This window comes from Pleurodeles waltl, chromosome 3_2, assembly GCF_031143425.1.
Source record: "Pleurodeles waltl isolate 20211129_DDA chromosome 3_2, aPleWal1.hap1.20221129, whole genome shotgun sequence".
NCBI classification, from domain to species: domain Eukaryota; kingdom Metazoa; phylum Chordata; class Amphibia; order Caudata; family Salamandridae; genus Pleurodeles; species Pleurodeles waltl.
The window spans coordinates 70851616-70875949 of NC_090441.1; the positions used below are offsets into that span (position 1 = coordinate 70851616).

Sequence of the window (24334 nt, forward strand, 5' to 3'; positions counted from 1 at the left end):
GAAGGGTCAGGTACTACAGGGAATTCTGGTATCACTATGTCATTAAGGGGGTGCAGGTCTTGAATCATGCGCCACAAATTTCCCTTGGCCTTCTTTATAGGGTAAATTGGCGTGTTGCAGGGGGATACACCTGGGTATATGACTCCCTGCTCCACCAATGCCTGTATAACAGGTGCAATGCCCTCCTCTGCTTCTTTGGATAGAGGATAGTGTCTCACTCTTGGCAGTATTGCTCCTTCCTTCAAAGTTATTCTGAATGGTACTGCTGTGCGGACGAGGCCTACATCATAAGGGCCTTTTGTCCATAAGTTAGAGGGTACCTGCGAAAGGTCATTATCTTTGATAGGACTGGAGACATTTATTGGTATCACAGGCCTTGTCTCCAGTGTGGTGCGTAAAGGTACACTGTTTTGAAAAACTATCTCTGTCCTTCTAAAGTCATCAGCAAACAACTGGTCATCTGATATGTCGCCCACCTGCATGTTGGTATCATAAAAGATGACACATGCCCACATCGCACCAGTGTGGTCACTTGCCCTCAGTGTCCCATAGGTGGGGGACACTTCTAGAGCCTCTATTTCAAGAATGAGGTTTTTGTCTAATGTTTCAAAATAGGGTCCCTGTCGTCTAAAGAGAAAGTTTTTGGGTAATTCAACTAGTTTCCCTGTCAGTTCCGGTGTTTCTGCTATGATGGTGTACACTGCTCTATTAAAGGCTAAAATGTCTATAGGTCTGGCTCTAACTTGGTTACCATCTAGGGTGTGTGTAACCATTGTCATGATGCGTGTACTAGATACTCCAGGTGTTGAACAGATCATAGTCCCATCCTCTTCAAAGTGAGTAGTCATATTTAATTTTGCCATGAGATCACGTCCTAGCAGATTAGCTGGTGCATTTGGGGAGAATAAGAACCATCCATCAACATACCTTCACCCTATTTCCATCTCCACAGGTTTAGTGAATGGAACCCTCATTACAGCCCCAGAGAACCCCTGTGTGTCCATTGATAAATTTGACAATGGCAGTCCCTTCTCACGGATACAGGACCTAGTGGCCCCAGTGTCGATGAGAAAGGTGTACTCCTTGTCATTTATGGCTACCATCACAGTGGGTTCCTCATCTGGCCTGTGGGTTACCGATAAGACTGGACACACAAGACTTCTCCTTGGGCACCTTCATTGGGCATATCCTCCCATGTAGTTTTGCTGGAATGGGTTCCCTCCCCTGACAGTTACCCCTCCTTGTAAGTTCTGGTGCTGCAAGGTGGGCTGCACTGTCTGCTGTGGCCCATACTGTATTTGGGGCACTGATTGCTGTAACTGCTGAGGCTGTATCTGTGGTTGAGGCTGCAGTTGTATTTGGGGCTGTGGGAGATATATCACTTGGGGACTCGTGGCAGGTTGTGCTACAATGCCACCAGGCGGTACCATTTGTTGGCCATAATTTGCCCTTGTCTGGTTGCTAAATTCATCTTCCTTTTTAAACCTACAGTCTCTAATGAAATGTCCTGTCATTTTGCAATAGTGGCATGTCTGTCCACTCTGGAATGTGTTTACTCTATTTCCCCCAAACCTTCCTTGCCCTCCTCTTCCATTATTCCTGTTATTGCTTCTCTGGGCATACTGGTAGGGTTGCATTGGGGTGCCTGAAGGACACTGCAGCTAACTGAGTGGTGGCAGTGGCAATTCCTTCCTCTGTTTTCTTGGCTAGTTTCAGCTGGACCAATTTAACTGCTGCTTTCTCTATTTTATCTTTCTCACTCTTTTCCTTTTCTTGTCTCTTCTTACAAAAATGTATTATGTGTGCTTGTATCTCTGTCCATGGTTTGGCCTCCAAGGCCACTATATTATCTAATTTATCCTGCACTTCAACTGGCAGACCCTTTTTCACTATATTGAAAAATAGTATTGCATTCTGTTCAGTTACATCCCAACTCTCTCCCACTTCCTGTGTCCATTTGTCCTTCATTCTGCTAAGGAATTGGGCTGGGTCCTCATTTGGCTGCATTGTTTGTGCCATAAGGGACCCAATGTCTGGCCTGTCTGCATACATTTTCCTCAGTTGTTTCCAAACAATTCCCCTTACTCTATTGAAGGGTGCCCCAACACATTTTGGGTTAGTCAATGTCACATCCTTTACTCCTGCCTTTGTAAAGAGTGTGTCTGTCTCATCTCCTATAAGGGAACTTAGTAAACTCTTAATGTCCCCTATTGCAAGAGTAATCCCTGCAGTATGTTTCTCCAGAGCTGCTATCCATTTCCCAGCAGCCTCAGCAAGCTGTGGCAACTGTTTTTTAAGATTTTCTTTGTCCATCTGGGGCCATGGTATATATTGATGTGCCCCTGGGCCCTTGAATATCAAGGGCAGTTGTGACAGGACTGTAGTCCTATTGCCAATAGGGTGACGAGAGTCATACTTACAAGCATATCTCTGCCACACTCTTAAACTTTTCTGCATATAGGGATAATCCCAGTAAGGATCCCCTGCACCCTGAAAAATGCACATTTCCGCATTAGCCATGTCGCGGCCATGGTGGAACTTAGTAAACTCTTAATGACCCCTATTGCAAGAGTAATCCCTGCAGTATGTTTCTCCAGAGCTGCTATCCATTTCCCAGCACCCTCAGCAAGCTGTGGCAACTGTTTTTAAAGATTTTCTTTGTCCATCTGGGGCCATGGTATATATTGAGGTGCCCCTGGGCCCTTGAATATCAAGGGCAGTTGTGACAGGACTGTAGTCCTATTGCCAGTAGGGTGACGAGAGTCATACTTACAAGCATATCTCTGCCACACCCGTAAACTTTTCTGCATATAGGGATAATCCCAGCAAGGATCCCCTGCACCCTGAAAAATGCACATTTCCGCATTAGCCATGTCTCGGGGTTCAAAGGAACCCTCTAGCGGCCATGGTGTCATCTGTGATGCCAATCCTTCTGTCCAACCTGCTAGGTTGTCAGTAAAAGGGACAGCATGATATCAACTATTTTCATACTGAGCTACTATTTCATTGGGCGTCAAATGATTGCCAGGACATACAGGGAATGCATGTGCCATGTCTTTCCTCAGTGCCATTTTTCCTGCCATATCAAATGTTCCCTTTCTCTCATATGGGCGTGCATGCGCCCCATCAAATACTAATCTCTGTAATTCTCTTGGCTTCTTTTGTAAAGTCTGCTTATTGTTTTCTTCTCCCTCACAGGCATATTGCAACTGTTCCTTGTTATGGTTTTCAAGAAGGGACATTCTTTTAACATGTTCAGTGATGTCATCTAATGCCCCCTCTGATCCTTTGTAGGATTTTTCTAAATCCATATCTTCTTCACCTAAGCTGCTATGTGTGGAGACTGTGTCATCTAGTCCTTCTTGTTCAATCATTTGTGGCCTAGTGAGGGCCCTTGACTGCCTCAGGGGCCCTTCCTCCTTTTCCCAAGTCGCTCATTGGTCTATCCGTCCATCTTCCTGCTCTGTGACCCACTTGCCCACACTATTCTCTTCTGCTTCTGAGTGCATGAACCTCCAGTACTCGGTATGAAAGCTAACCTTCTTGTCTCATTTTTTATATTGGTACTCGGTTTTTTCAAAACACCTTCCTTTTTTCTAGACCCCTCCATTCTCTGTCCCCCCTTGATCCCTCATTAGATATACCTTCATTCTTCCTAGTGGGGGACATCTTGTCCTCTAAATGAAGTGTAAATGTGGCATCTACTATGTATTTAGTACTGTCCCCACCTGACATTTCCCGTGGTGTACTGGCCATTTGAGGACATGGAGATGGGTGAACATATTCTCTGTTTAGAAAAAGATTCTAATGGTGGTCTATACTCTGGGTCTGTATATCCCACAGCAGGGGGATGTGAAGAGGTGGGTAGTGAGTGTGGGGCACCAGGTTGCAATATATACATGCCATGTACCTTTGCACTGCCTAACCTTAATTGCACATCTTGATAGAGAGGTGGAGGAGCCGAAGGGAGGGTTTGAGGCTTTGTATTTGACTCATTCATATTTGTTTCACAAAAGACCCTCCATTGGTCTAGAGTATTCTTCCTTTTCTCTAGTTTATTTCCCTTGTATTTACTCTGTAGGAAGGTGGCCATGTGTTCTATTATTGTATTATCAAATGTGCCCTCTTTGGGCCATGCATGTGCAAGTTTTAATGTTGCTTTGTGCCATTCCTTACAGTATTTTCCTATCCTGTCCCTGTCTCCTGAGAACACTTTAACCATGTGTTCTAAAGGAGACCCCATGTCTGTTTAGTGAACTTAATCTTTTGTACTATATGTTTTACACTCTAAATGGACTTCTATTTACTTCCGAGGGTATTTCCAGACTTCACATAAACTATTATTAGGCTGTGAAGGTGAACATCAGATATATATATATATATATCCCTAATCTCTGAACGACTTTGTTCATTTATATATATATTGGGTAGGTGCATTTATGTGTGGCCTAAGTGGTTTGTTTGCCTGACACAATAATGTTATTGTGATATGTATACATGTTTATAAATTACTCATATCCTAAATTCCATACTGGGAGGTCCCTAATAAATGCATACAGTAGGAGGTCTAATACTAAATATGAGTCTGTTATTATTGCATGGAATTCATGTGACTGTTGCCCATGGTTCCACTGAAAAATTGCAGTAACTTCATTATATTCACTTTCCGGCCACAAGGTGGCACCAGTGTCACACATGAAAAATGAATGAAAAAAAATTGATTTTTTTATAGGCCTTGAAAGGTGTGGTATATAACCTGTTGTAAGACTAAGGTAGAATGTTCTCTTTGCTCTGCTCTGGCCTGATGTCATGGTCTGACATCATATAGAATGTGGAGTGTTGAGGGAGATTTGAGCAGAGCTGAGAAGAAGGGTAGCTGTTGTCGTGCTGTGGATGAGATGCTCCAATAAAGGACCAATTTACACATTTATTTGGATATATTTTCTTCTTTTTAACACTGGCGACGAGGAGGTTTTGGAGCATCTTAACACTATTTTGTGGCTACTTCGTCCTATCATCCTTTATACTTTGGAATTCGAGTTGTACCAATTGGAATTACCTATTTGATTTTTTTTTTGTTGAAACTGCCTGCTGCTCTCGGATGTTGGACATTGAACTCATTACTTGATAAGGTAATACATTTTTTTTCCTTCTTATTACCTTTAAATCCTTAGGCCCAACTCTCTGGCAAACCGTCTTTTCATTTCCCTGCCTCGCGCTGACTGCTCTTTCAATGCGCTCAGGAGAGCGCGTGTACATTTCTTTCAGCGCGAGCAGGACGACGCGGACAGAGCAGGATTTATTGCTCTTTCCGTGTGTTTCTTCACCTTACACTCACGCTCAGAAGAGCGTGAAGACTAATTAAACTCGTGTTTATTTGTCATTTGTGCTCAGGAGAGCATTAGATTTAAATCAACCGGAGCATCATTTGAAACTAGCGCAAGGCAGAGCAGCGCGTCTGTTGTTTTCTGTCGCCTCAACGCGCATTCACCAATTTTCTAAACGTCATTCAAATAAACTAATCGAATAAACAATCAAAACGTCATTTGTTGCCAGTGCGGGGTGTGTACCAAAACGACATCGCTTATTTGATTAATTAAAACTTACCGAGACATTTTCAACCTGCTTTTCCATGATTTTCCAGTTCTATGAAGAGTGATTAACTAAACAAGGTCTATTTCCTACAAAATTTTGTTTTTTTGATACAAGCTACAAAACGATACTGATTGGCCTACAAGTTTTCACATATGTTATGGAAGTTTACATTTTACATATGCTGTAACAGTACTGTTACTTTACTTTTACTTGTAAAAACATTTTCAATCAACATTATGCAGAGTGTTACTCCACCACCTTTCTTTTTAACAACGCCTGGTGAACCATTGATAAAGTGGTCCAAGTGGAAGAAAACTTTTCTGCATTATGACAGGGTTTGTGGATCTAATTTAACAAATGAACGGAAAACTGCACTACTCATGCACTGTCTTGGTTGTGAGGGTCAAGAAATATTTGAAAGTCTTCCTGATCCAGGTGAAGAAGCTACAGATCTCAACGAATTTGAACTCTGTCTAAAAAAACTCTATCTACACTATTTACCCAAAGTCATTACAATATTAGAACGTTATCATTTTGGGATGAGGGAGCAGAGAGCAGGTGAAAGTATAGAAGAGTATATCACTGCTCTTAGAAAACTTGCTTCAACATGCAAATTTGGTATTACAATCGAAGAAAGAATTAGGGATCAGTTTATGTTGAGGTGTGCTAGTGACAAGATCAGGCAAGAATTGTTGAGTAAAGATGATCCTACGTTACAAGAAGTAATCATTCTGGCCAAAAGTGTGGAACATACATTGGCTTGTGTCGAGGAGTTAGAGAAACAAAGGAAGGTAGAAGTGAACAAAATTGTGACGAAAGGAGATTCTGCCAAGTGTAATATCTCTCAGCGTGAGGATGACAAAATTGACCAAAGTGCAGAGAACCGTTACAAAAATGCTAGGTGTTTTCGTTGCGGAAATTTAGGACATTTTGCAACTTACAAAAAATGTCCTGCTGTGAACTCTACTTGTAGGGTGTGCAATAAGAAAGGACATTTAGCTAAATGTTGCAAATCTATAAAAAATCAAACACCGGTAAAAACAATTGAAGATTGCATTTTGTCAGTTTCACTTACGACAGAAAAAAAAGGCATCCTAAGGATATTGTAACCATTCTTGGAATATCAAGTGAAATGTTGTTTGACTCTGGAGCGTGGTTGACATTAATTTCTAATGAGCTTTTTGACCAAAACTTAAGTCACATAATGAAACTGAAAGATCCTGATCTTGTTCCTGGTGGATATGGAGGTCAGGCCATTGATCTGAGGGGATATTTTGAAGCAGAAATTACGTACAAGTCCAACACTATTTATGGAGAAGTTTACGTTCCGGTCAAAGGGGATAGTGTTTTAAGTTGGCCTCATCAGGAAGGTTTGAGAGTCATTCTTGATCCTAACTCTCCTTCTCCAGTTATGATCAAAGAAGATTATGTAAAAACTTTGAGTCAGATATGTGAGATAGATACGACAAGGGAGGAGTCTTTACCTGAATTTGTTGATGAGTTCAAAGAAGTTTTCAGTACGAAATTAGGTTGTTTGAAGAAATATGCTCATCAGATAAAATTAAGGAAAGGATCTATACCTGTTATAACTAAAGTGCGCCCTATTCCTATCTCTTTGAAAGAAGATGTGGAAAAGGAGATTAAAAGGCTATGTAATGAAGGCATTATCGAGCCTGTGGAGTCATCGGAATGGATTTCACCAATTGTAATGGCGAGAAAACAATCCGGAGAATTGAGGTTGTGTGTGGACTTGAGGAATCTCAATAAATGTGTTGTCAGTGACCAGTTTCCTCTACCTAACATCACTGAAATGGTCACTATGTTATCTGGTTCTAAGTACTACACAAAATTTTATTTGACCTCAGCATATCACCAGATTGTACTACATTCGGATTCACGTGATTATACCACATTTATCACTCCATTTGGCACTTACAGGTTTCTTAGGATGCCCTTTGGGTTAGTTTCTGCAGCTGCTGTGTTTCAAAGGCTTATGTACAAGTTGTTTGGTTCTATGACTGGTGTCAAGTGTTTCCAGGACGACATTTTAATACATGGAAGCACTATGGTTGAGCATGACTCGAGAGTCAGGAAAGTTCTAACTATTCTCAGAGATCATGGGCTGACACTCAAACTGAAGAAATGTCATTTTAAGAAAACTGAGGTGGAATACCTAGGTCATAAAATTACTGCAGGAGGTTTGCATCCTAAGAAGGAGTTAGTAGAAAATATCTTGCCTCTACGTGCTCCTGGAAAAAAAGATGAGTTAATGTCTTTCCTAGGACTGGTTGAATTTCATGCAAAATTCTTACCTGATCTTGCTTCCAAAACGGTGTGCATGCGTCAGCTTTTTAAAAAAAATACTGAATTCATATGGGATGAGGCATGTTTGGAAGAGTTCGAGAACATGAAAGTTGAATTATCTTCCATTGGGTGTTTGGAATCTTTTGATCCTAGGAAAAAATGCGTGATTATGACTGATGCAAGTGAGAAGGGTTTGGGAGCTGTGTTGTTACAAGAGATGGACAATTTAGACCACAAGCCCATAGTGTTTTGTTCTAGAACGTTACGTGGACCTGAATTCAATTACTCCACTATTGAAAAAGAAGCCTTGAGTGTACATTGGGCAGTAAATAAACTCAGAAATTTTGTGTGGGGTAGGAGATTTGAATTTTTTACAGATCATAAACCATTGGTGGAGGTATTTATGAAAAAAGGACTAGACTCAATTTCTGGAAGAGTGAGTAAGTGGGTGATCAGTTTACAGGAGTATGACTATACAGTACACTAAGTTCCAGGTTTCTATAATAGAGTTGCTGATTGTCTTTCCAGATTGAGCTCTGAAGTTGAGGAAACTTCGAATATGTATGGTTTGAAGGATGTTTGTGTGTGCAGTGTAACTGGTGGAATTGTAGAACAAGATGAATGGAAGAAGGCTGTAGCAGCGGACAAAGTTTTACAACAGGTGTGTGAGAAGATCAGGTGTGGTTGGACTCATGATGCCAAGAAGGACATGGATTTGTGTGGCTATTGGAAAGTGAAAGATGAATTATCGGTTCAAGATGGTTTTCTGTTACGGGGTTTGAGACTAGTAGTTCCTGTGGTTTTGAGAGATAAAATCATTAGTCTTGGACATGATGGTCACCAAGGTATGAGCAGGACAAAGGCTAGAATTCGTCTGGATTATTGGTGGCCGGGTATGGATTTGATGGTGGAGAGAGTAGTGAGGGAATGTGTTGATTGTTGGAATAGTGATAAGGTGTATAAAACAAGAGTCCCTCCAATGTGTGTGAGAGAATTGCCACAAAAACCATTGGAAGTAGTAGCAGTCGACATTGTGGGACCGGTGCATGGTAGGAGTGGTGCCAATTTCTTGATAGTACTGATCGATCAATTTTCCAGGTGGGCTGAAATCGGTATATGTAGCACTACAGAGACTAAGAAAATAATTGAGTTTTTCAAAGACATTTTTGGACGTGAAGGTTTTCCCAATACAATTGTCACGGATAATGGACCACAGTTTATTTCAAGAGAAATGAGAGAGTTTCTTAAAAAATGTGGTATAAGGCACAAGAGGTGTTCTCTTTACCACCCTGAAGGGAATGCGACAGTAGAAAGATTCAATAGGTGTGTGAAAGAGTGTATACAACTAGAAAGTGCGTCAAATAGAGACTGGAGGGATGGTCTGAAAATATTTCTTTATGCATACAGGGTGAGTCCTCATTCCACGACGGGTAAAGTTCCTTTCGATCTTTTCAGAGGTCGAAAGTCTAACACTTCACTTGCACCTGCATGGGTATGTTGGAGAAAAAACGATATTGAACAAGACATAGTGAATGTGAAGAATGAAAATGAAAGTGTAAGTGTACAAAAGAGAAAGATGTACTACGACAATAAGAAAGGCATGCATGATTATAATATAAAGATTGGTGACCAAATCTTGGTTAAAAAACCGACCTTGTGTAAAGACAAAAGTAAATTTCAAGGACCTTTTGAAGTTGTTAAGCTTTTCAGGAAGGCAGTAAAGATAAAAGATGGTAGAGTCTGGAACCTTAATAGAGTTGTTAAATTTATAGGGAATTGTTGATGATGATGTTTGCATAGTCACTGTTTTTTTTATTCTGTTTTGTTTTCTTGTATTTCTTTTCAAATCTTTGTATAAAGTTTCCTTGGAGCATTTATTTTTTAAAGGAGGGAGGTGTGTGGTATATAACCTGTTGTAAGACTAAGGTAGAATGTTCTCTTTGCTCTGCTCTGGCCTGATGTCATGGTCTGACATCATATAGAATGTGGAGTGTTGAGGGAGATTTGAGCAGAGCTGAGAGAAGGGTAGCTGTTGTCGTGCTGTGGATGAGATGCTCCAATAAAGGACCAATTTACACATTTATTTGGATATATTTTCTTCTTTTTAACAAAAAGGGTGCTTTACTCTTGGAAAGACAACTGCAACAGGTTTTGTAGATTTAAAAATAAACTCTTTTATTCTAAATATGCGAAGATCCTGTTCACATCTATCTGAAAGGTAGTTAAATATATTTGTATGTATAGTAGCTGATAATTCTCCTTCTATTTGTATACCTTCAATATATGTGTGTATGTCCCAGTCTATACTATTTGATAATTCATCTAGCCTCCAATCTTGAGGCTCTATAGTTTCATAATGGGGATAATAGTTAGTAGTGTCAATATTTGTTATGGGGTTCATGAGGCTACTACACTACTTTTAACTTGGAGGATAATGTCCTTTTATTAGTTCTTTGAATAATTTTTTATAATTGTCTAACAGGCATTTCTCTTATGTCAATGTAGGTTGTTTTTAGTCCTAGATGTGATATACTATAAATACCTAAGCATTCATAAACTTCTGACTTATAAAAATGATTATATGGTATTGATATTGCTGATCTACTAAGGTCAGTTCTGTTGCAGAGGGCGACAGCCTGACCGTTATAAAAATGAATAATTAATTCAGGGATGTGGAATTAATTAGTTGACTTTTTTGGGACATTACTTCATTTTTTAGTATACTGTTATAACTTAACCTTCATAAGAATAGGAGGTCTGATACTTATTCCTAAATTATACACTAAATAACAAACTTATATATTGACCTTATTATGTGGCCACATTTCTATCTATACATGCATATACATACACAGTAATTCTAAATTTCATACTAGGGCAAACAAAATGCTACTGGTCACTTCCCTCTGGATTCATAGAGGGGACAACTTTTCACTATTTGCAACTACAAATTGTGACATCTAGACTTAAGGTCTGGGTTAGGTTGACATGAGTGTTCTTTAGAACATACACTGATTGCTCAGCCCCAAGTCCACCACTACTCCTGACCACTTTTGATTTACTTAGTCAAGTTCCCTGTATCTTCCGGACTTACCACCGGGATCCCTTAATATTATCTCAATTCATACACAATCTTGCATGCAAACACAAAAATTACATACATTACAGTGTCAAAATTGTAAATGTCTTTATAAAATAAAAGGAACAGACCTCGTACTTTGTCCACTTCGCTACCTTCCACTGAGACCCATCTGTCCCCACGAAATCAGAGATTTTTACATAAATGTTGGCATCTCCCTTACCTCTTTAAAAAGTGCGCAAATCACCTCGTGGAGACAGGCAGGGACCTCAGTCCAGCAGTTGGTGAGATCAAAGTAGAGCTCCTGGCTTGGCTGGACAATATGTTAGAGGGAAATCTGTTAATAAAATAAGACAGATCAATTTGACACAATAATATAGGTTTAATCACTTTTCAGCTGGGAACAACAGGCAGTCTCAACATAGAGGCCATGACTGAAGTTCAAAGTTCTGGTTCAAACACCAGTAGCATTTATACTGTAAAAACCACAAAACACTGTGGTCAAAAGTTCAGCATTGACGTAAGCAACTACAAGCAGTACAGATAAGATAATGAGGTGCATCTGGAAAGAAGCACTTGCACTTGTTGGCCACATGGGTGGGTAAGTTACAATGACATCATTCACCATATCTATCTTTCTGCACAACAAGAGATTATATGTTGCGTGCTGCTCATGGTAGCCCTGCCTTGCAAATACTTATCTGACCCTTACACAGTTCCCCTTACCACGATATGAATGACTTGTGGTTTTTAGGACCCTTGTGCTAAGGCAGGATACACCCTTTTGTTCCACCCTGTTCGTGCTAAGTGAACATTTTGAAAGCAACAGTTGGTGCAGCTTTAAAGAAAAGCTCTCATTCTAATGTGGCTTGGGCCTCTTGTGTGTTTCAGCACAGCTAACTTAACAATGCAGCATGTGTATAAGTTTCCTAAGTAATAAGTGTTTGTTTGTCCTAAATATGACCTGCCTTTTCTATTGAACCCACAGTCTGTCTTTTTTTTTTAACATGTCATGTATTAAGCCTTTCACTACTTACATTGGTTTACAACTATCTCTAGCCTAAAATGTTTGTATTGGGATTTGGGAACGTATGTTTGTTTGTATGTGATATATTCCTATTCTTCCTACATCATTGGATCCCGTAAAGCTATACATTTCTGAAAAGTAGACAAACTTCTAAATGCAGCAAGGGGTAATTTGTGGTGATCCTTCAAGGTTTTCCTATAGAAAGTAACAGTTGACATAAATATTGAAATTGAGTTGACAAAAACAGCCATTTGTGTCTGTTTTCATCTGTAACTTTTTCTAGCTATGGCAGATTTTTTAAAGCAATATACCGTTAGGTCCGCTGGACCCTTCTGGTTACAGGAATATATAGGGCTTGTAGGTTCACCAAGAATCCAAGGTACCCAGAGCCAATAACTGAGCTGCACCTTGCAATGGTTTTTCATTGAGTATACAGCAATTCATTTGGTAAAATATAAAGAATGAAAAATAAGTGTTAAGGGAACCTATGTATTTCCAAAATGGGCACAAAATATGGAGTTTAGAAGTAGTGGTTGTTTGCACATCTCAGAATTTGTGGGTACCTGTACAAGCATGTGAATTAGAGGGCATTTCTCAAAATGACTTCTTTATTGCACACAGTCTCACATTTGGAAGGTGCAAATGTAGAGAAAGACAATTGGTAATACTTTTTCTACTATTGTGTGGTCCGCCAAGCCTCTCGATAACAATGGTACCTCACTTGTGTGGGTAGGCCAGGTGCTCGCAACAGGAAACTAACCAAAACACAACCTGTATACATCACATTTTTTCACTGAAAACCGATCTGTTTTCTGCAGTGTGCCTAGCTGTGGACTTTGGGTCCTAGCACAGCCGGCACCTAGGGAAACATAGCAAACCTGTACATTTGAGAAAACTAGACACCCAGGGGAATCCAGGATGAGGGTGCCTTGTGTGGCTCTCATCAGGTTCTGCTACCCAGAATCCCTTCAAACCTCAAAATATGTCTAAAAAACATATTTTCCTCCCATTTCTGTGATGGAAGGTTCTGGGTTCTGAAGGGAGCTACAAACTTCCATCCACCCTGCATTCTTGTAAGTCTCCAGAAAAAAATAGAACCTCACTTGTGTGGGTAGGCCTAGTTTCTTAAGAGCAGGCTCCATGGTGGTTTTATTGTTGTTGTTGTAGCAAATGTCCTCTCCAAGCTATTTCAACTGTCTACCTGAGCCTGCTTACCTAGCAGGTGAAAAAGCTGCAAGTGATGCAGAATTACGCTGTTAGTTTTGAAGTTTGAATCTTTTCTGGGTTCACATGTTGTGCATCATTCCAACCTGCAGTGGTTGGATACAGAATTGTTTCTTTTTCGTTTTTGTTGTTTGGGTGTCATTGTTGTCCATCCTCCAGTGATGTCAAATGTATAATTAGAAGCTCCTGCATGTGGTTGCCATTGTCAAATTCTTTATTCTGTACAATCAAGAGCTCTGTACTGGAAGCAGAAAAATCAACTTTTTCTGCAAGACCTAGAAGAAAATATTGAAAGAGACTAAGAAATCTGCTAGATCGTAAGTTTCATTGAAAAATCGATCAAAGTCAGGGAATGAGAGAAGGGTATGGAGCGTATTTTGCCCCAAGTGCCACCATAAATTTCCAAAAAAGGATAGTCATGAGGTGTGCAATCTTTGCCTGCCGAGGGGTCACAGCGCAGAGGGCTGTGACACAGGCCGAGTTTCATCTCAAGACTCGTGGGCAATCCCTGCACAAATATGCATCATATAAGCCTGTCCAGTGATGAGGAAACAAACAAGTACGTGCAGGGGTGAAGGCTCCAAGATGGAGTAGCAGAGGAAACTGAAAAGGACACAGAAGGACATTGCGTTAAAAAAATACCAGGAAACACCTCGGTCCTGTATGGAGGCTGAGCTAAAGCATTCAGACTGGAGGCCCTCAAAAAGTACCCCGACACAACGGAGTACACCTAACTACCTTGAGATAATGCTTGTAATCCATACAGTCGCCACACTCAATAATTGCAGATGAAACACAATGGCTACGATGGAGGAATATGCACAGTTGTTATGAAATGGCACAGTTATGAAGATAAATGTATTTGTACTAAAACTTCAACAAAATCTGTTAAAACAAAAATAAAATAGCCAGACACAAAAGCCATCAGTGATCCAGAAGTATATGCACAGGTCAATGTCAAAAGACGCTGCTGTAGGCAAACCCTTTGAACTGGCCTCAACTCCAAAAAGTGATCAAGACCATGGAAGGGACAAGGACCGACAAGAAGAGGAGTTGATGCACCGTGCACAACAAAAAGCCATCAATGTTGAGAAGACCAAGCAGTGTAAAAAAAATGAATACTTCGACATGGAAATGAACAAGGAGGGGTGGCAGGACTTAGAAACCAAGTCCCTTTAGGATGGGGTCAAACCTTGTCCCTCAACACCCTCGCATCTTGATGACATAGTGATGTACAATGCACTAATCAAAAAACCTATGGGATACAGGTGGAGGAAGAGCAGACTGCGTCTAATTGAGATACTTTTACCCTCACAATGGAAAAAACAGCTCAAACCAATACTGGCTAGTGTTTTACACCAAGGACGTGAAGTTTATTAGGAGCCATCAACAGCTAAGGCTGTTCCAAGAACAGAGAATAAATAGAAACCTAATTCTAAAGCCCACTTTACATCAAGGGGCATGAAGTGGCAGCCTATCCTTGTTGCCATGGCCCATAAAAGAGCCAATGAGCCAGCAGTGGTGCGCCCACCACCAAAAAAGGGAACAAGGTGGTGGACATGGTAGAAAGAAAGATGCATTAAGCAGCCACCACAAAGTAGCACATCACAAATTCAGACACACCTCTCAAAAGATATGGCTACCAACAATGGGAGCGGATAGAAGAACTCACAGAACACTTGCCGGAGAAGCACATGAAAAGAGCAAACAGTATTGTCCAAGTAAAAAACATATTTGGAGTCTGTTCTAGATGCACTGGACACGGCAAGTAGGCAGCTTTGCTCTGGAACCACCCTAAAGAGACGCACCTTGCTGAGGTTGTCAGGTTTGAAGCCCGAAGTGCAGGCGGCAGTGGATAATAGGCCTTTCCATGATGAAAGCCTCTTTGAAACTGCAGTGGATGAATCCCTACAAAGAATGAACAAGTAATCGGTATTCTGCAGTGCAGAGGGACATTTAGAGAGTGGTTCACTCCAAGAACAAGAATGCAGGGAAGAGGAGGATCACAGCCAGTTACCCCATGTTACCTTCATGCCATAAACCAGCTCACAAAGTGCACCAGTGCAAGGACAATATCTTGTGTCACAAGGCAATGGACTTTTTGAGGAAAGGCCAGAGTAAGACCCCCAATGAGGTCTGGAACTTCAAACAAGTGACAACAAAACATGCCCCTACATGCAACAATACTAGGAGATAGGATCAGAAGCTCCCTTCAACAATTGAGAGCATTTACCTCTGACAAAAGGACATTAAACAATATAAAACACAGATATTGTATAGTGCTAATAGGAAGGCCCTCCAACATGAGGCCAAAGACAAAAACGCAAAGCAAGGAAGAAGTGCTACACTTTCAGCAAGACGTCAAGGATATGCAAAACAAATTAGCTATAGCGAGGGTTCCAAGGAAAGATGTACACCAAGGAGTGCACTCAATCTATTTCCTAGTGACCAAACTGGACAAGACACTCAAGCCAGTCCTAGAGCTATGAAACTTAAACAAGTTTGCAAAGACTCAAACATTCAAAATGACCACAATTCAAGAGGCTATGCCGTGGCTGCAGAAAAAAACTATTTGCATGTGTCCGTGAACACAGACACAAGAAGTTCCTGAGGGACAGAAGGTACATTTTGAATTTGGAGTACGATTAAATCTGCACCACAGATTTTCACAAAGTGTTTAATGGTAGTAGCAACCCACTTGTGGAGACGGGACATCCACATAAACCCTTATGTAAGCGACTAGGTGGTAAAAGCAAGATCGTTCAAACAGTGTCAAGAGAGCATAAACACAGTCATGAAGACTCCACAGAATAAGTTGTCCCTAAACCTACAAAAACCAACCCAAGTTCCAGAGAGGGAAAAATCTTTTTGGGAGCAAGACTAAATTCAGAGAGTTCAAAGCTTACTCAATTGCAAAGAGGATCCTGGCAATAACAGGGTAAACTCACCTCCACCAGACGGGGCAAGCTCTGACAGTAAGGACAGTGGGAAAACCACAGAGCATGGTGGTATCTTCCATTCCCCAAGCCACGTTGTATATTAGCCCACTCCAAGTATGGCTACATCATCAATGGCCTCAGGCAATTAGGAGGTGGGAGGTTCTAGAGGTTATCACATGGATGATTCAGATGGTGATACAGCAGGTGAATATAGAGAATATCACTACAGACAGACCTTTCAAACACCCAACTCATTCTGTAAGCATCGCAAAAGATGCATCTCACTCAGGGTTAGGGGCACACACAGGGTTTTATGGAGCTCACAATATGCAGTAATGCACATAAATGTGTTTGAACTGAACAGTTATTTTTGTATAACCCTGAACACATTCCAGACACAAGTAAGTAGGGGAAACAGTTCAGACCCAAACAGACAAAATGACCACAGTGTTTCTCAAGAAGCAGGGGATATGTGGTCACACCCATTGTCTTAACTAGTACAGGAGATATGGAACTGGGCCATCCAGAGAAAGATAACCCTATTGGCTGTACAAATACTGGGGATCCTAAAAACAGAAACAGACATGCTCTGGCAAGTGCCTCCTGCAATTGAGAAACAAAGCGACAGATAGAAAACATTTTCCATCTATGGGCTGAGCCACAAGTCGCAAGGGAATGCCCTATCATTGGACTGGTCAAGAAAATTTCATATGCTTTTCCACTAGTTCCATTGATACCACTAGCACTGAACAAACTCAGATTACACAAATTCTGCTAGCCCCTCAATGTCCCAGCCAGACATGGTTCTCAGGGCTGGTAGAAATGGCACAAGGTAGAGTAATAAGACTAAGGGCTTTCTGATCAGGTGTACGGCCCACACCCGGGCACCCTTAGTCTAGTGCCAGTGCTCCTGAAGACATAGACCTTGTTTGCTGTAAGAAATTTGATTATTATTTGGAGGTAAGGAGTGACTACCCACCTCAATGAATAACCACAGCCCTTGTCAGGGTGAACCGTCAAAGTCACTAAATTGCCCTGAGCTCACTCCCCTGGTAACATGGTACAGAGCAGAAAGGCTTAACAGTGTAAAGTAATAATGAATTACCAAAACAGTAATGAAGTTGAAATGCAATACAATAAAAATCTCAAGTGCAATTAGAAAAAACGAGTAAAATATTATAAACAAAATGTCAAATGACAAAAAAATCAATATGGGAAACTGGAGATGTGAATTTTTAAAGTTTTAAGTTAGAATAGTGCCAAGAAGCATACAGTGCCAATAATAGTCAATTGTTGCACTAGCCTGGGACCTAGGTGCAATTTTACTCTAACAGTGCAGATCACATACATTAACCAGGTTCGCCCTGGTAAGGTTTTACCTTCTGACTTCAGCCTTTTAAGTCCCAATCCACCCTTTGGTCTGGGAATAAGGGTAAGTAGGTGTTATATGGGGTCATGTGTGTACTGTAAGGGTGTTAAGCATCAGCTGCAAGTGGTCTTCTTTCCTGTCTCTTTATTTTGCCTGTGTCTGGATATATGTCTAGTCATGCCTCCACTCACCACACGCACAGGCAGGAGGCAGTAAAGATCCCAAACTGCAGGGGACTGAAGGAATGTTACACAGAGAGCATGAAGACTCCTCTCCCATGGATGCAATGAATGCAGTGTATGGTCTTCACTACATTCTCAGCTGCCAACAACTGTTAGTAGCCTGGCAAAGGGGAAGCACACTTGCTCCACCAGGGCAAAAATCTTAGAAACGGAGGGTACGCCTCAATAAAACCAAGTAAACAATATACAAACAGACCTAAAATCAAGTATTGTTAAACTATTGTTGGAAAATCAGTCAACAACTATGTAGCTTTGCTTTCAAATCTGTGAGACCCCATCCATGGGGAAAATCAACATCTCTTGAGAAGGGAATGCTTGCTGGTGGACACATTCAACACCATAAGCCTGTCTGGCTCCTACAAATGTCAAGATTCTAGATGTTTTCTGTAACAACAGGTGAAAGTGCTGCTAGTGATATTACAGAAAGACTTGCAAAGGGTGAGGTGGATGTCTGGGGCCTCACAGATTGGAAATAAAACAAGTATAAAATACTCACCGACAATGGAGTAACGAATTCTTTGCAATGGTGAAGTATAGACACCTAATGTGTTTCGCTCCCAGGGATTATATCTGGAGGTATGAATTCGTGATAATATTTCAACATTTTCAGTTTGTGCAGGATATATAAGTTTATTTAACAATTGAGTTTGTAATGATAGAGGACATATAATACGAACAGGCCGAGTGAAATTTGCCTACTCTGACAAAAACGCATGAAAAACATCCCTGAAACCCTTCTGAAATGTGTTTCCTTTGATGGAAATATGTTAGTGATAAATATTCAAAGGCAATGAGTTGACCCTTCATAAGACTGTGCTGCTCACTTTAATCGAGAAAGGATGATCTTTTTTCACCTCTGCACCATTCTTTGTGACTATTTGCTTCTTGACCTGCCCCTTCCATCTAATCATCTAGTATTTTGAAAGAAGCTTACAACATGCCTCTACATTCAGTTTCTGAAACCTGACTTCATTAGAGCTGAATGTGCCTTGTATTTATCGCTGGTTTAAGACCCATGATACCACCCTGAAAATTATAATATCAGGGGACTTACATCTCTGGAATGTCAGCAGCGTCAGAATAGCCAAATGGACAGCAGATCTGCAGAGCAGAGACATCAAGTGATTCTAGTGACCCCTTCCAATCCCGTCCTAACTGGTGCCTCATTACAGGCAACTCATTACAAATGCATCCTGGATGTCACTGACATGTCTCATCCAATTCTGAACCCACTTCTCCAGGAAAATGTCCCGCCCAAGGACACAACATATGTCACAGATGGCCACTCGCACTTAGAGGACCACAAATATATTGGGGCATAGGGATCTATATCATATACCTTTACATGGATGATAATTAGCTTCCAAGCGCTGGCACTTTTATATCAAAAACAAGCATTAGTTCTGCACAATATTCAGAATTGGAAGCACAGTTTTTTTTAGCATCCAAACACTACACAGATTATGCAGGAAGAGGGTCAAAATGTGGTCACATGAGCAGATCAGTTCAGAAACTCACACTGTGTAATACCCCTTCAAATGTGAAAAATTACTTTATACGGGTCATGGGAACTTGTGTCATCCCGCGGGACAAAACACAAAAGATGTGTTACTCTACCTCGGGTGGTGGCCTTCTTGGGAAAAGGATCTACACAGTCGTATTGACATACTGGCTGTCTTGCTAAGACATGATCAAACACACAACCAAGAGGAAAGGTACCCTACAACAGTGACCACCAGCGGCAGGAGCATGGTAAATAATATATATTGACTATATAGGCTCTTTACCCAGAACTAAGACAGCCAAAAGTTACATTTAATTTAGTTATAATAGACAGTTTCTCCACGTGGCCAGAGGCTATCCTTACTTTTGACAGTTCAGCATTTATGTTATGCAAAGTACTGATAAAGGATACATTTTGCAGCTTCGCCAACAACCGGTCTCGTTTTAAGCCCAGAACTAATTAAACATTGTGTGTCAAAAGTTAAGGATAGAACAAGTATTTCACATCTCCTGTAGACCACACAGTTCAGGGAAAGTAGAGAGACTGAATTCTCAACTAAATAGAAGCATGAAAAAAAGTTATTGATCTACAAGGAACTTCATGGTAGTAGGCGCTACCACATTTTCTGCAGCAATTGCGCAGACAAAAGCCTTCAGCTACAGAAGTGGCCCATATGAAGCATTGTTTGGAAGAACCATGCCAGGGTGGGATTATTGGCATATGCCACCCCAAAACAGTGCAGAAAAAGGGCTTGAACTAGGTTTAGATGAATGCGCTAAGGTACTAATGCAAACCATATATGACATACATGTGAACATTGTATAGTCCAATCAACGTCAGTGAACCTTAATGAAGCAACGCTTCAAGAAGCTCAGTGACACGAAAGAAATGCAGGATGGTGAACTGATTATGATCCACAGACAAGAGTAACACCTCCCCTTCCCAGCAGCTGCCTGAGACGGTGCTCTCAGAATAACAGATACAGTCTCACCCATAGTGTACCAGGTACACATCCTAGGACTGGGGTACCGAGGGGTCCATAAATCACAGACAGTCTGTCACAGTAAGACAAGTTGGAAATGTACCTCAAATTTATAGACCGGCACAGAGCAGGAAAGGTAACAATGCAGATAGAACAGACAGGACAAAAAGCAAAAAAAAAGGAACGATAACCCTTGGTGGGGTATACTCCCCTACCCCCAGATTTCTTCTTCCTGTTCACAGGTTTCATCTGGCCAGCAGTGCTGACGACGGCCATGCATCAACACAACCCATCAGCACAAGCATCACAGGCAGCAACAACAGCCATAAACCACACCACAACAACAGGAAACAGACCGCAGCAAAAGCCATAAACCACATCAGAAAGACAGAACTCAGCTACAGGACTAACCCAAGGATTATGTTGCAACGCTAGCCAGAAAAAATGTGTTACATACTGGTATTAATTCTTGTATGTCTGGCAAAATCCACTGATCTTTTAAAATAATATGCCAACCCGACAGAGCTGAGGAAAGAGAAATATGACGGTTTAAAAGTTTTGTTTGAAGGAAAAGGGCTGGTTTGTGGCTCAGATTCGTATAAGGGTAAAAAGGATTAAATCTGTACCAACATTCTTGTTGTAATGGGTAAATGCAACAATGGTTCAATAGTTATAATAGATGGCTTTATCCACATTCTCTTGGTCCTGCGCACACCCCCAGCAATACAGATTTTTCAGGTGGCAGATGACCTAGTACCCATGGCCAAGGCAAAGGTTGGCACATGACGTTTTACATGAAAAATATGTAGCTTCTTATGTCTAGGAAGGGTATTTACCAGTAACCTTTACAGTCCAACAACTGACAGGGAACAAGAGCTGCCTGCATTTGAAAATAGCTATGCATGTGTTGTGAGCTGCCTGGAACCAGTACCACAAAAGAGTAAGGGGCAAGAAAAACTGGCAATGCAGAGTAATAATACTATTACATATGCATGTGCCCTGGATGTATGGCAGATAATGACATGTTCAGTTTAAAGGAGCAGGCACTTCTATATTTTAACATTGGTTAAGTGCACTTATAGCACTCCTTTTTCTATGTCTAATTTGCCTGATCCATGTAGACATTTACAAGGAATATGGGAAGAAGAGCTACATGAGTTGTTACATCAAAAGAGATTTGTGGACTACACTCAGTACCGGATGGGTAATTGACACCCCAATAGGTCTTGTAAGTGAAAACTAAAGAATAAACACTTTGGGACAAGGAGTAGATTGAACAGCAGACTACCAGCTGCCTGCTAGCTGCCTACAATTGAATCAACAATAATTAACTGTGAACGCTTTTCAGTAAATTTCAGGCGACAAAAATGCACCAAAGCATAGATGATGCTTTCAGGGAGGAGAGTAGCAAAACGAACAGACACGTGAACTGCTTTTTGACCTTTCATCATATGGCAAAATGGGTGAGTGCAAAGATGAGGAGAATTGCTTTGGGTAGGAGTGATGGCATTGCCGAGCTAATGTTTCTGCCTTGTTGCAAGGAATACATCACATGGGCACACCTATAAGTGCTAACCAATTACAGCTAACTGCTATGAATGCACCCATGTATGCATCAGGTTGCCAACTGTTTGCAACTACTTGACCAAGCGCTGTTTGAGAGAGTCAAAATCTCCCACTTTCCTGTTCTAAAAATGTTGGAATGTATGTATTAACTTATGTCTAAAGGTATGCAGCTTTCCAGGTCACACAGTTGTCGAAATACCAGTTGACATGTGGGAATTTGGATTGGTGGAACTAGACTGTCATTGTGTTTGTCTTCAATAAAGTTTCATTTGGATTTAAGTTTTGACATTGAGCAAAGAAAGAAGGAACATGGTTTCTCTCACATTTAAGGGGATACGTGATTGGTGGCTGAGTTTGTGACAAAATAGAAATATTTATGGGTAATGTAGTTTATCGGACTGAGTTGTTTTCATTGCATGCTGTCATTTTTGGTGTAAAGATTAAGAAGCATGGGGGCGTGGCCAACATGGCGACCGGGATGGTCGCATAATAACCAGCTCCGGTCCCGGCCCGCTTTTACTATCCTGTCACAGACGCCTGCACACAAAAGCGTGCGGGGCGCCGCCGGCTCTCACCGGAGCGCCGACACTGTTTTGCCCGGACCCGACTGCGGAGCTTCGGGAGCGTGGAATGAGCCGCGACCTTGAGGGGAGGCTGACGTACGTTGCGGAGGCCGTGACTCGCGTGCTGGGCCCATCGGGGTGAAGCGCTGTCCCGCATCGCGGCGGCTCTGGCGGGGGCCGCGAACGTGCTCCCGGCGTGCCGCTGCCGGAGTAGATTGCCGGAGGGGAGGCGCTGACTCCGGTGGGAGCGGGTGGTGCCTGCCCCTAATCTGGGATTGTGCGCCTGGGGCGGCCGCCCATGCCGGGGGTTGCGCTCAAACGGGTGTGGGCTGCGCCCCCGGGGAGGGCCGGCCCGCTCCCCTCGCCCTACAAGTTTTGTCCCGTTGGACCGCACGGAGCTCGGGACTATTATGGTTTTGGCTGCGCTTTCCGTGGAGATGGGTGTGGCCTCTCCAATACTATAGATCCGGGACTCGGCACCCAAGGCGACTGGCAGTGTATGTCCCAGGCTGGTCGGCAGACGCTACCACGTGGATCAAGTCCGGACCGGGGAGCTGCCCAGCAGAAAGGAGGTAAAACAAATAGAGGGGGCACAAAATAAAGAAGGAAGGGGGAAAAAAAAAAAAAGAAGACAAGACCAACAAAGACTGAGTAAACCGAGACGCACCTGTCCCAGCCTCAAGTAGTAACACGACAACAATAAATCACACAAAGGGGCATGATGCTGTATCCTACTGTAGCGCTTCACCGGCGGCACTAGTCGAACTGCAGCGCCTTGAGGCTCCTCGCTATAAAGTGAGTACATCATACAAGCAAAGTACCCCTACCCAATCCTCACTATTCCAAGCAGCGTTATCGGGTCCCAAACTGTGGGCCATACTCCTCGGCAGCAACACGCAACCCTGACAGATGTGATACGTTGATACCCGATTGTGAAGAAACTTAACTGCCTGATGCGTAGCGTGTTCCCCACTTCAAAGGAACAAACCTCTGCAGCCCTAACCAATTGTAGCTATTGAAAAGACAATTTCTGACAGCAATACCGTCACATACATAATCAATGGGCAAACCAAAGACCCCACGCGCACCTCCTGGTACAATGGATGCCGCTGCCCCAACCCCACCTACGGAAGCCTCAGCCACACAACAAGCACTGCAAAAGATGGAAATAACACTCCAGACACACACAACGCAATTTGAAAAGATTTTACAAGCTATATTAGACACCAAAATCACTCTGGAAGCAAAAATAGGCTCGGTAATCGAGGATGTTAACTTATTGCGAACGGACCAACACGCGTTGACGGAAAGGATCGCCGATTTAGAAAAAGATACGTCACACCTCTCACCAGCGGTAACCAAACTCCAGTCACAAATGGGGACTGTAACAGCAGAGTTGGAGACTCTGAGGCGCAGAGCTGAGGACGCGGAAGGAAGATCCAGGCGTAACAATATCCGCTTCGTGGGATTTCCCGAACGTGCTGAGGGCCCGTGCGCAGAACTCTTCATTGAGCAATGGCTAATGGAAACAGTACTGAAGGACAACATCCCGAAGTTCTTCTCAGTAGAACGTGCCCATAGGGTTCCTGGGAAACCCTTACCACCCGGCATACAGCCTCGACCACTAATAACAAGACTCCTCAATTACCGGGATAGGGACCTCATATTGCATCTGTTTCGTAAAGAAAGTCCGACAGTTAAAATCAAGTATTGTTAAACTATTGTTGGAAAATCAGTCAACAACTATGTAGCTTTGCTTTCAAATCTGTGAGACCCCATCCATGGGGAAAATCAACATCTCTTGAGAAGGGAATGCTTGCTGGTGGACACATTCAACACCATAAGCCTGTCTGGCTCCTACAAATGTCAAGATTCTAGATGTTTTCTGTAACAACAGGTGAAAGTGCTGCTAGTGATATTACAGAAAGACTTGCAAAGGG

General features: G+C 42.0%; 1 long non-coding RNA gene across 2 annotated transcripts in view; it reads right to left on the bottom strand.

Annotated features, from left to right (window-relative positions):
* LOC138286476 (uncharacterized) overlaps nt 1–24334 on the bottom strand; it is a 73956-nt gene that overhangs the window by 7007 nt on the left and 42615 nt on the right. The window contains exons 2-3 of one of the 2 annotated variants that reach the window (XR_011201999.1): nt 11202–11315; nt 7908–8048 (exon numbers count right to left, since the gene is read on the bottom strand). This is a non-coding gene — a long non-coding RNA (uncharacterized lncRNA). The remainder of the gene's footprint in view (nt 1–7907; nt 8049–11201; nt 11316–24334) is intronic. The other variant, XR_011201998.1, reaches the window with a different exon arrangement.